Source organism: Cavia porcellus, unplaced genomic scaffold (genome assembly GCF_034190915.1).
Source record: "Cavia porcellus strain 051 isolate PalLab524CR breed Dunkin Hartley unplaced genomic scaffold, mCavPor4.1 scaffold_14, whole genome shotgun sequence".
NCBI classification, from domain to species: Eukaryota; Metazoa; Chordata; class Mammalia; order Rodentia; family Caviidae; genus Cavia; species Cavia porcellus.
The window spans coordinates 50,359,373-50,371,987 of record NW_026947497.1 but is presented as its reverse complement, the minus strand read 5'-3'; positions in this window follow the sequence as shown (position 1 = coordinate 50,371,987).

The window sequence follows — 12,615 nt, the reverse complement described above, 5'->3', positions numbered from 1 at the left end:
TTTCGGAAAATACTGTCCCTTAAAAACCAATGTCATCTCATTTTGTCGAATGATTTCTTTTAGCTTAAATCTTAAAAAATATCAATCTTTAGTTTGTTCTTCAGATTATTAAAGAGTACATGCTGGGAAAGATTTATGTAAAATTTCTTTTATATGATTATGTTAAAAAATATTGTGCTTGGAAAATTTTATTATTCATGTGAAGAAAGAGAGAAAGCTCCTAAAGTCTTGTTACAGTTCTCCAAAGAACACTGTGGCCTCTGCTTCCAGCAGAAGTTCTGCCTTTACGACGTGAGCTACACCACTTGTAAGCCTAACAACTCCCATCTGTGGATGTTTAATATAGGTCAAGAATGTTATACCATTCAAGGGAGAACAAAGATTATTTTGGGAAGCTGGTGTCCCCTACAATAGTCTGGAAGGATTCTTTCTTCGGTTTTTGCGGACTTCCCCCACTGCCCTGTTGGATGGAATGCTTTGGTTTATAGAATGACACATTAGTATCTTGGGAGAGGTGTTTAAGCTGGATTCATGAGCAAACGCAAGAGACCATATTAAATTGCATCTGAAATCACAGTGCCCACTGTCTGAATCACTGGTCCCTCATAAGAAGTGAATATAAACAGGACAGGTCCTCAGAGAGAAAATCGTGAGACTAGGAAGGCAGAGGCTCCCAGCCATCCACCACACATTCAGAGAGACGCATGGGGCAGATCTCCCCCAAGCCCTGTGAACACTTTGGTCCCAGAATTCTTGACCACATACTCACTAGATAATAACTTTCTGTGGTTTAGTCATCAAGTTTCTGATATTTTGTCACAGTCGCCTAGCAAAGAAACACAAACCAATAATCATGCTCATTGTTCTTAACCAAATTCTTTCCGGTGAGGCAAACTTTTCTAAAACGCAAACCATAGGTTTTCACTGGAAACTATCAGTGACATCTAAGAATGTCTTGCTTGTCTTCCTTTACTGTTCTTCAGTTCTTCTGGTTCTTTGCCATTTTTATGTTAGCATCTCTGGTATGCAGGAAACATACCAATTCATAGCTTTCAAACACAAACTTGTCATTGGATTTCACCACACACTAGTAGTTTAGCTCCTAAAAAAAGAACAAAAGAGAGTCATTACTTGCTTTTGCATGTCTGGAGGTGTCCCCAGGTGCCCTGAGTCTGCAGCACATGGCCATGCTCTGGAAGAAACAGGCTGGTCACTTCCTGAACCGTTGGTGACCTCTTGCCTGCATTGAGGGCTTGAGATACCTTAGCACACTGAAGCTTCCCTCTTCCGGGAGGGGGTGGAAGGAGCTGATTTTGCCATTACTTCTCACAGGGAATAAGAGACATCGAGCCCTTAGGAAATTATGAGAATTAGGATTTTTCATCTAAGAAGAGAAGTTTATTTTGGTTTACAGATTCAGTCCATGACTCTGAGGCAAAAACGACAGGGCAGAGTCACCTGGCAGGAGAAAAGTGCTCCACTCATGGCAACCAGAGACTGGAGAGAGGAGGACCTGGGACAGGAATTTGCTTCCTGGGTCATGACCTCAATATCCCACTGCCCATCAGCCCCTGCCTTTTATCTGCATGGTTAGCTACTGAGCTAATCTCAGATGGGTCCCTGGACGGGCACAGTGCCACCGTGATTCTATCACCTTCCAAACACCTGAAACTTCGGGGAACAGTTTAGGTTTCAACCATAGCAGAGTGTTCACCTAAGGTTATGTGTTATAATCGCTGTCACCATGAAGATCCTCAAATAGTATCATAGCCTCAAGCCAGGTCATGCAGGAAACAGATGTAGAAAAACCTGACAATCTAGGCAGCAGCACTTCTCAGTGTTCATCCAGGAAGGTTTTGGGGAGAAAGATATGGCAGAAGGGAAGAACACTGCAGTGCCGTTGAAGGGATGAAGGCTACCGACACTCAGTGGGCAGGATTTAGAGGTGACTGGCATCCAGTAATGCACAGGTAACCTTGCTGAGAAGAGCAACACAGATGAACGTCAAAGGCCCTCTAGCCTGGCGTGCATTGGCTGTTCTTCTGTATCTGATTGCTATGACATTTATGTACATCCTTCAGGTCCTTCCCGGTCCTGACAGATGTGGAATGTGGATGTTACAGAAGAGTCACATGAACCGTAGTTGACCGTGGTTGTGGTATTGGTATTGGGAAAATGCTGATGCTAGAGAAAATATTCCTTCTGATGATTAGTTTCACTTGCACATGGATACACATATTTTTAGAAGACAACAAGGAAAGTTACTGGATATTAGCCTTCACCATGATTTTTTAACAAAATCTCAAAATTACAAAGCAAAAATGAACAAATAAGTGGGACAATCTCAACTAAAAGATTCTCAGAACAAAGAAACAATACACAAAGTGAAAATGCAGTATATGCAATGTCAGAAAAATATTTTCATATCCTATATCTGACAGGTGGAAAATATCTAATGCATAAAAAGAATGAATACAAGTTAATAGCAAAAAAAAAAAATCACACAAGTAAAATTGGGCAGAGGACCTGAGTTGGTGTTTTCTTCAAACAAACATACAAAAAACATGAAAAGGCAGTCAATATCACCAATTATTGATAAATGCAAGTTATAACTGCATTGAGGTACCATCTCATACCTGTTAGGATGAACGTTATTAAAAAGACCAAAGCTAACAAATACAGTTGAGCATGTAGACAAAAAGACCTCTGTATGGGAAATGTAAGTGGCCACTACCATTATAGAAACCAGTATGAAAATTTCTCAAAAAAATTAAAACTCTTGTATGATTCAGAAATCCCTCTTTTGGATATACATACAAAAGAAATGAAATCAGTATGTCTAAAAAAATTCTACATTTTCATGTTCCTACAGCATCATTCAAAACAGCCAAGGCATAGAAACAATCTTAGTATCTTTTGGAAGATGGATGGACAAAGGGAACACAGTGTAAGGTAAAACATTCGGCTATGTGGAGAAGGAAATCTTGTTGTTTGCATCCTCAAGGATGAAGGTAGGGGACCATTTATTAATTTAAGGCAGACAAAGCAAGACAAATGCTGCCACTAATGTGTGGAATCTAAAAAGGGTAAAAAGGGCAAACTAACTAAAACAGAGAATGAAGGGTGCAAGAAGATGGGACATTTGGATCAGAAGAGACCAGCTTTCATTTAAAAGGAAGATAGGTGCTAAGGATCTAATGAACGGAACGGTGATTATGGTTCGGGATTCATGCTGCATTCTTGAAATTTGCTAAGAGGGTAAATCTGATGAATTCCCACCCCGAAAATAAAAAAGTAATTGTTTGAGGAGGTGGACACATTAAATAAATTGATGTAACAAGTATTTAACAATGCACATTTATCAAATCGTAAGAGTTTACACTTTAAATATATACAACTTTATCTGTCAATAATGCATCAGTAAAAACAAAATGGAAAGGCAGAGAAAAACCTTTCAATCAGTGTAAGAAACACACGGGTAAGTGAAGAGAAGCAAGAGTAAGAATAATGGGAATGGTCCAAGCTAAATGGAGTGGGACAGGGTTAAAATAATCCCTGCAGAATGAAAAAGAATTGTTAAAAATTGTTAAAAAGAAAATAAAGTTTTATTTTTGAGACCGTCTTTTTATGTAGTCCAGACTGACTTGGATTCACTACGTAACCGAGGCTGGTCTTGAACTGGTAGCATTCCTCCTGCCTCAGCCCCCGGGTGCCGGGATTACAGACGATGCCACCACGCCCAGCAGAAAAAAATTATTTTAAAGTAAAGGTCAAATAAAAACTTTTGGGGACACACACACACACAACTAAATTGGTAACACAGCTTGCATGATTTATTAAAGGAAGTCTTTCAGGCAGTAGAAAATTAATCCCAGATGGAAATCTGGATCTACACCAATAAATGAAGAGTTGCAGAAATAGTAAATGTGTGTAAATACACTATGTGTTTTTTAACATCTCTTTTTAGAAAAGCAGAGTTGAGAGCAAACCTAGTAATGATGTAGTGCGGGAGTGATAATATCTGGAGGTGAAGGCTGCCAGCAGAGGTGAAAGCTTGGCAGGAAATGAATGGAAGTCTCCTGAGCAAAGGGTCCTTAACAAACTGCGTGATATTATGTAAATGAAGCAAGAAGACCTGTACCGTCCAAATTAAAATAATTGTAAAAGTTACATAAACATGCAATTGGAAATGAGAAATTAGAAAATAGATTACACCAATAGCATAAGATTAGAAAACCTATCAATAGATCAGAGTGCACACAAAGGTTTTGTTGTACAGTAAATACTGCATTTGAAATCAGTGGATAAACAAAACACCCTCCAGTCAACTCTGTTTTTATAAAGCTAGACCATTTTTAAATAAAATAATGCTTCTGTTTCTTTAAAGTTAAATTATTTCAGATGTTGATTCAATACTAAATGTAAAAAGTCACATGCAGAGTAAAAGGAAGTATGAGTGAGGATTTATATAATCGAATGAGAACAATATGTAACCATAACAACACAGCAACTAAAAAGAAAACAATTACTAAAATTAAATTTAAAAAGAAAGGAAATCACACATACCCATAATCCCAGCATTCAGGAGATTGAGACAGGAGGATCGCTGTGAGTTTGAGGCCAGCCTAGACTACAAAGTAAGTTCAAGGTCAGCTCAAACTACATAGCAAGATCCTGTCTCAAATAAATAAACAAATGACAAAATTTTACTATTAATTACTTAAGTTATGAATGCCTGGCACTTAAATCCTTAATACATTGATTCTTTAGAAAGAATAAAAAGAGGAACATACTACTGGGAAAAATAGACAACTTACTTGTACACACATAAATAATATACAAATAGATATACATAATAAAAATGTTCAGCCTTTATAGTGAGCTAAAAACATCAAATTGTGAAAACATTTGTATTCTATGTAGATTTTATCCCAATTTTTGTGAGAAAAGTGAATCTCATGTAAAACTGGTAAGAGGTTAATGGATGCAACTTTCTACCAGTTTACTTGAAGGAAAATTTGGAAATATTTATCTAACATAATGTTATGGATTAAGAACTGGTGTCAGTTTAATGCCAGCTGGATTACATCAGCATGGCACTGAGCGTAGATAGTCCACCTGAGGAAAGTTGCCAGCATAAATAGAGAGGTGGAGAAGGAGAAGAGAGGCATTGAAGCATGTGTGTTCTCTTACTAGTAGCTGTTTGAGCCATTAGGTTCTCCTGGAGAAGCTCTGGTCCTCACATCAAGCATTGCTTCCTGGCTCTGGAGGGAAAGACGTGTGCCACTTGGTCTCCAGGACGAACTGGTCAAGCTGGCTTCCTGGCAGGTACTTGTCGTCTGCTGGAAAAGCCTCCGTGTCGCTGAGGATGGCTGTGGTGCTTTCAGGACAGCCCTGGTCTTTGTTGTGAGTGTGAATTCTTGGCTCTAGCATAGAACCCTCAGCCTACCAGCACAGCTCCTTCACCCTGCTGGCATAGACTTTCTAGCTTCCACCGCTGATATTGGGGCCTTCCTGGCAGGGGTCCTTAAAAGAGACTGGCATGAGTCCTTCTTGTGGGCTCTAGACCTCCATCTGGTTGGACTTGTGGGAGGCATTGTCATGAGCTCTGGGTCTTCATCTGGAGTCCTCTGGGACACTGCTGTGGGACTTAGGCCCTTAACTAAATATTCTGTTTCTGGTGTTGCAGATAGATTTCCTGCATTTTCTTGTGTTAACTCCCGGTGACCATCATAAAACAATATTATAAACTCCATGTCCTGATTCTAATTGTTCTCTGCACACCCCCTGACTACAACACATAACATCAATGTGTTTACTAAAATATATCTCAGAAATAAAATATATTTCATAAAGAAAGAACTATTGTGAAGCAATATTTTTAAGTGCATTAATAAATGATAAAGGTCAGGTTACAAAGTTATACATACAGCATTTATATAAATGTATACATTAATGTGCAGAAAAATTATGAAACATAAGGAACATTTTGAGTTACTTGTGGGGTTTCATGGATTATTTTCTTTTATCTACATCTTAAGATTCTATCATTAATGTGATTTCATTTTCTATTTAGAAAAATAACAGAACAAAATAAGTATATATTTTTTTCCTGAGTACGCATAAGACAAAGCAGTGAGGTTAAGGAGTAAGTAGACTCTGCTCTCATTTCTGAGGTTGAAGTCTTTGCACTTTCAATGTGATGGGTCGAACACAACACAGCCTACAAGATTGCCTTTCATGACACCAAGCAGGTCGGTTTCAACCTAGCATCTTTCCCAGGGCAATTTTATCCTAAAAACTTTAACCCCAGTTATACACACAATTATGCCCATGCTTGGGCAAAGTATGGACCACAATTATACATTTTTAAAATTAATAAGTCAACACACAGATTTTTTTGTGCAAAAAAGTAATTCTTTAGATATGAAAATAAATTGACAACATTGCTATTAACAAGATACTTCATTCCTCAAAGTGAAATGACTGTTCGGCGTTGCATCCTTTTCTGACTTAAGATTCCCTTCTTCTGAAGCCAGTGTGAGTCCAAGCAGGCAATAGCCAGTTTGAATGTTCAGCCTGGGGGAGACTCCTGGGACCCGCAGAGTAGGGCAGAAAAGAGAGGAGGCTCAAGGAGGCAGACTGGGCCCCTGGGGTGGGGGGTGGGAGGGTGGGGGGGACTCTGCTTGAGTCCCAAATTGGCATAATCCAACTCAATACTTGAAAAAATGCATTTTAGATTTTAAAAAGCCCAGCAAGACAAAGGTCACACGCCTGCTGGGGTGAGAAATCATCCTGGTGAGACCCAGGTGAAGGCATCGGAGAAGCAGGCCAGGAGCTGGATCTCTGGATGGAGGAGGTGGTAGCATCATTAAGTGCGGTAACCCCAGGGACAGCCCAGGTGGCTGGGTGTGTGTGGACTTCAGCAGCAGCAGATGGCAGGGATGGCTCAGGTCTCTGTAGCATGATAAGTAAACACTTCTACTTCATGGAAAATTACTGAAAGGGAAAGCACTGCATTTAAAAGTTTTAAGCCTTATATATATATTTTTTTGCTCAAAATATTCTTTTTTCTTTTTGCTCTTTGTTTTGGGGACTGGTGCTGGTGACTGAACCCAGGCCCTAATGCGGGCTAACCACACGAAACATCACTGAGCTGAACCCCTAGAACCAAGGTGGTCTTTGCTTTTACATTGCCAGCAGTGAAGCTGTTCATGAAATATAGATGACAGTTTATGCTACAGTTTGAATCTAGATGTCCCCACAAAGTGTCACGTGGTCATAGGTGGGGAGTTTTGAAGGTGTCTGGATTAGAATGTGTGAATGCTGATTAAGGGTGTGGTACTGGGATTAAGGGTACGTGATAACTAAATAGATTTAGCCTAGCCTGCGTGTGGGTGGCACCAATCAGTAGGCTTATAGCTTGGCTGTAACATTAAGGGAAAGAGGGATATGGATCGCTGCTGCTGCTGCTTCCTGGCTCCTGCCCGCCACACCATGGACTGTTTTTCCTCTGCAATGCTCCTCTGCTACTTAGCCCTGCCTTGGACTCAGCTGGTGTCTGAGTGGACTGAAAGCTCTACAAACTATGGGCTGAAATAAATTTTTGCTCCTTTAACTTTGTGTGTTGGGTATTTTTGTTTCAGCAACAAGAAAAGTAAATAAAACACTTGATTACCATATTCTTTGAAAGGTTGGCTCAACACATCTCAGGAAGAGAAGTTTCTATGGCCAATCAGGGGAAACTGCATGTGCCTCCTTCCTTATCTCTCTGTTCTGACTTTTGGGAGGATGTGCACATCATAAATGCTGTCAGTTTATTTCACCTCCATCAACTAAAGTTGAATGGCATCCAATGACTTTACTAATTGAGATTCTGTGGGGTTTTGACCTTGGGATTTCCAACTTTGTGACTTTTTATTCTTCTCCACAATCTTTGTTAGCCTGTCTTGAGAATTCACATGGCTGTCAAGAGAAAATTACTCTTAATTATTTCATATGTCAAAATTCTGTCATCATCCCAGTGTGTCCCGTTGTGACTCAGTAGAGAAGGCGAGGCTTCTGACTTTATTATCACTTTCCTTTGAGCTATCTAAGCATGTGCGTCTCTTCCACCTCCTTATAAACCAACATCATTGTGGGCATTCACCTGATTGCTTCAGAGCAGAATGTGAACTGTTTTTCCTTCTTTGCTTGTCAGGAAGATGATTCTGCAGCACCGGTTTGTCAGTCCACAAAGATTTTAACATGCTCTTAACCACAGGATATTTAACATACCTATTTAAAATAAATAAGTAAACTGACTGTCTGTTTGAAAAACTAGGGTTGTTTTTCTTAGGGACTCTGGGGTCTCTTTGAAAAAACCAGCTAGGAAAGGGAAGATGAACACCACCTAGATGTCTCAAAAAGCATAAGGTCATCTATTCCCCTTTCACAACATCTCCCTGGACAGTCCTTCATTCTCCCCTCTGCAGGAAATGCTGCTCTTGGAAGCAGCCTAGACCCCTTCTGTGCCTCGTGCATCCTTGTGGCTCTGTCACTGCTAAGCAATCTGCATGCAGCATTTCAAGGTAACAAGAAACAAACAGGCGGATGTAAGCAACTGCACTGGGCCTTTCTGAGATGCCAGATGCCTTCACATCATTCCTCGCTCACAGCGAAAAAATATCTTGTCAGTTCCTGGTAGATTCATGAGAAATGGAAGCCACATTCAGAGCAGGACTACCTTCAGCTTCACTGGCAAGCACCACAGAGAGCACCCAGGCTATGGCCCTGTGTGCAATGATTGATGGTGAGCTGGGGCCCCAGATCTGCCACCTCCAGCACTGGGACCAGGAGGGAATGAGACACACTCTGTCTCCATCAGTGGAAATGTCTTTAACAGCACTGTGGCTTGATTCTGTGAAATTTCTGGTGGCAGACTTACTAGATAAAGATAAAGGGGGTCCATTAGTCTATGGCCTCCATGGCATGAATCTGGCAACCTTTCTTCCCAGCTCAGAATGCACAGCCAGAGACCATGTCCTCCTCGCTCTCCCAGGACTGTGAGCTCAGGACGTGTCCCAGCGTCACAGGGATCAGACTCACTGGCTGTGCAAGGCACAAACTGCACAAGAATTGCAATCCTATGGTTAGAAAAATGAAGACATTGAAAGTTTAAAATTTATCCAACTGCCCTCATCTGTTGAACATCTCTCTTAAACATAACGATGTGCAACATAGGAACCACTGTTAAATTCCTGCCATCCTGTTTTTAAACCCTATATTGCTATTGTTTTGAAGTTTTTTCCTTTTTTTTGTTTGTTTCTATTTTTTTCTTTTTACAATAAAATAAAGAAGTCAGGAAAATACAAAATAATTGCAGTCATCAAGAAAAACAAGGGTCTATAACAACAATTGTATTCTTAAGAAAACAAAAAGCAGAAAAAGAAACCCCTGCCTGAATACTGAGGCAGGCAGCTTCTGCCAGAGAACAAGGAGAATGTAAATGACTGTGATTTTCCTGATGACAGGGTCAGACTATGCAGGGAGAGAGCTTCAAATTATGGTTTTCAGATATGTTAGTTTTAGGATAGGAAGAGACTGCAGGGTGGTCTTTGTTCTCACAGTTTCTAGCTCAGGGCAAATCTTGAGTGGTTCCCTTAGGGACTAGGGAGAACAGTCTCTTCTGACCACTGCACCCCTGAGCCAGTGTTGTTCTGCGTCAAGGAAGCCCACGATGGTCAAACGCTCCTTGAGAGTCACATCACAGTAGCAGCTTGAAATCAGCCAAGGCGGGGGCATTTACACAAGAGGAATTGGCAAGGGTTCCGGCCAGCTGCCCTCATCCCGGGCACACTGATTTCCCAGTGCTGCCCTGCTCCGCGAACCCTGACTCACCAGCCCTGCTCACCATTGCGGCCCTCAGACCCTGCCTCCTGGGCACAGTGAGCCACCAACTGCACTGCTACCAGGCCCTGAGCCTGAGTCCTTGTCTCCATTTTGGCTCCAAAAGTCCCATTTTGTAACTTTACTGAAAAGAGCTGGACAAGAGAGCTGGCACTTATAGATAATCTATAGATAGATATCCATAGAAATCTATAGATAGATTTCTTTAGAAAGCAGCCAGTGCACCTTCTGGAAAGAGAAAAGTCAGTGCCTCCCAGAATCCGCCATGCTGGGACTGGGAGGGCAGGCTGAGCTGATAGCAACTAAAGTACAGAAAGCAAATAAATAAATACCTGTGCTGTTTAGGTGGTTTTGCAGGCCCTGGGGGAAGCGGTTTGAGCATCTATTGGAAGGATGACAGTATGCAATAGAGCAAATATGGGGGATTTCTTTCTATCTTGTCTTTGAAATCCAATATTCTTCTCACTGTTTTGCTTTGTTCTGATTGTTTCGCTTTATTCAGTATTCTGTTTTGATTGGTTTTATTCTGTTTTGCTTTTGGTTTGATTTTGCTACACCTGATGGAATGGACAACTATTGTGAAGATAACGAGACGTACCAGGGTAGCTCTTGCTAGTTTCCTAGTATCCTGCCCTGAAGTTCTTGACCAGTTTTGTTGATTCGCTTTGCTCTGTTTTGTTTTGTTGGATTTTACTATCTTAAAAAAAAAAAAATCCCAGCACTTGGGAGGCTGGAACGGAGGATCCCCACGAGTTCAAGGCCAGTTTGGGCTACAAAAGTGAGTTCAAGTCTTGCCTAGGCTACACAGTGAGACCTTGCTTCAAAAAATTTTATTAATTAATTAAAAAATAAAAAATGGCAAGAGTAAAAGTATGAGTCTCACTGACAGGTTTGTTACAAAGCTGACTGAACTAAACTACATGCTAGCTTTTTCCATCTGATCTGACCAGTGCAGACTTCTCCATGATGTAGGACATTATCAGAGCAGCCCAACACTACTACCGGTTACCAGAATCTCAAGGATCTATTTATCTTCAGTAAAATTATTTCAATGCAGAGGAATCATACCTAAAAGATAGAAAAGGGCAAATTGTATAATCCTCATCTGAAAATTCAGAAGAAGCCCAGAAAAATTAAGTTATTTCTTAAACTCACAGTGAGCTCATCTTAATTATAATTAAAAGAAATCACTTCTTAGGGTTTTACAAAATGTTTCCATTTCAACATAATATCTAGAGCAACAAAATATGAGCTCTGTTTTCTTTGCAGGTACTAATATTTTGAGAGAGCAGCATATCTGTTATTCTCTCATGGACATATCATGTTCAAACATACACATGTCATTTTGAGAGGAAAGTGAACAAGACTGAATATCCACATTTGAGCATTGTTACTCGTGTTGAAAACAGTAACCACCCCCAAATACATAGTTCTAGAAGGGTCTTAGGAATTCTCAACTTGACACAAATGCGCCCATCACACATCTTCAAATTTGCATATTCTTTTACATTTTCTAAATGCTCTAATCTTTGTGGTCTCATTCCTATTTTCACCGCGTCACTGAGTAGCAGTGAGCCTGAGTCCATTTAGCTACTGCCTGAGAGATCCTCATTTGTTCAAAGACTTAATAGCTTAGGTAAATGGCTCCTAAGACAACTTTCTTTAAAATTGCCTCTTCAAAGTGAGGGAAGTACCTTGAGGGGAATTAGTGTCTATAACTGAAAGATTGAAACATTCAATATGGATTCCCATCACGCCTTGTATGGAGATGATATTGAATTGCTCAGAAACTTTCTTCAAGGAGTTAAATTTTACTCCTAAAATTTTATCCGCAAACCTAAGCTTCATGCCATGGTGAAAAGATAATCTCTTGCCTACTAATTTCCTGTTAAAATGTAGCTGGGAGTTTTAAGTCAAATCAAGTATTAGTTAGTTCTTTAGTGCCAATTTCATTAGCATCCCTATGAACTTGCACATTCTATTTTTTAAAACGGAACAGGGAATAGCTAATTCACATAATTGCCCAGAGGCCCCTCTCTCTAACTTCAGTGAGTTAGAACAGTGTGGAACAGGGCCCTTCTGAGCAGCTCAGGACAGGGGTGACAGGACCCTGACTGTCAATGTCATGCCCACCTGCTCTCTGATCCCAGCACCTGGGGGATGAACTAGGCTGCATGGTTCCCTCACTGCCAGTGTTTGTCCTGGAGCCTGGCACACAGAAGGTGCTGCGTTAGTTCCCCCTGGTCAGCTCAAAGTCATGAGACTGTGCTGTGTGTGACAAAAGCTCATGAATGTGACACAGCCCAGAGGATGTCATTCTGTCATTGTTTCACTCCAGTGCAGCCCACTGCCCACCATTCACTTCTGTTACCTAGGGGCTGGGAAATCCAATAATCAATGGTTGGAAATTATGTCAAGAGTGATGGTAGTCTCAGAAACTGAGCATCTCCCTTTGAAAAATATCCAAAGGCTTAAAAAGCCAGGAATCCTGAGTGACACAACTGTTTTGTCACTTCCAATCATTGTTTCTGGATGCACCCTGCGGCTGGTTGGCCTCCACTTTGCTGGGCACCACGCATTTTCTGGATAGTTTCACGGTGAAGAGGCCTTCAGCTCCTCTGTGCTCCACTGACAAATTAACACAGCATGGGGACCAGCATGTCTGTGTTATCTCTGCGTGTGATTCTCAGAGCTCTCACCCAGTTCTGGATTCTAGCATGTTTGCTC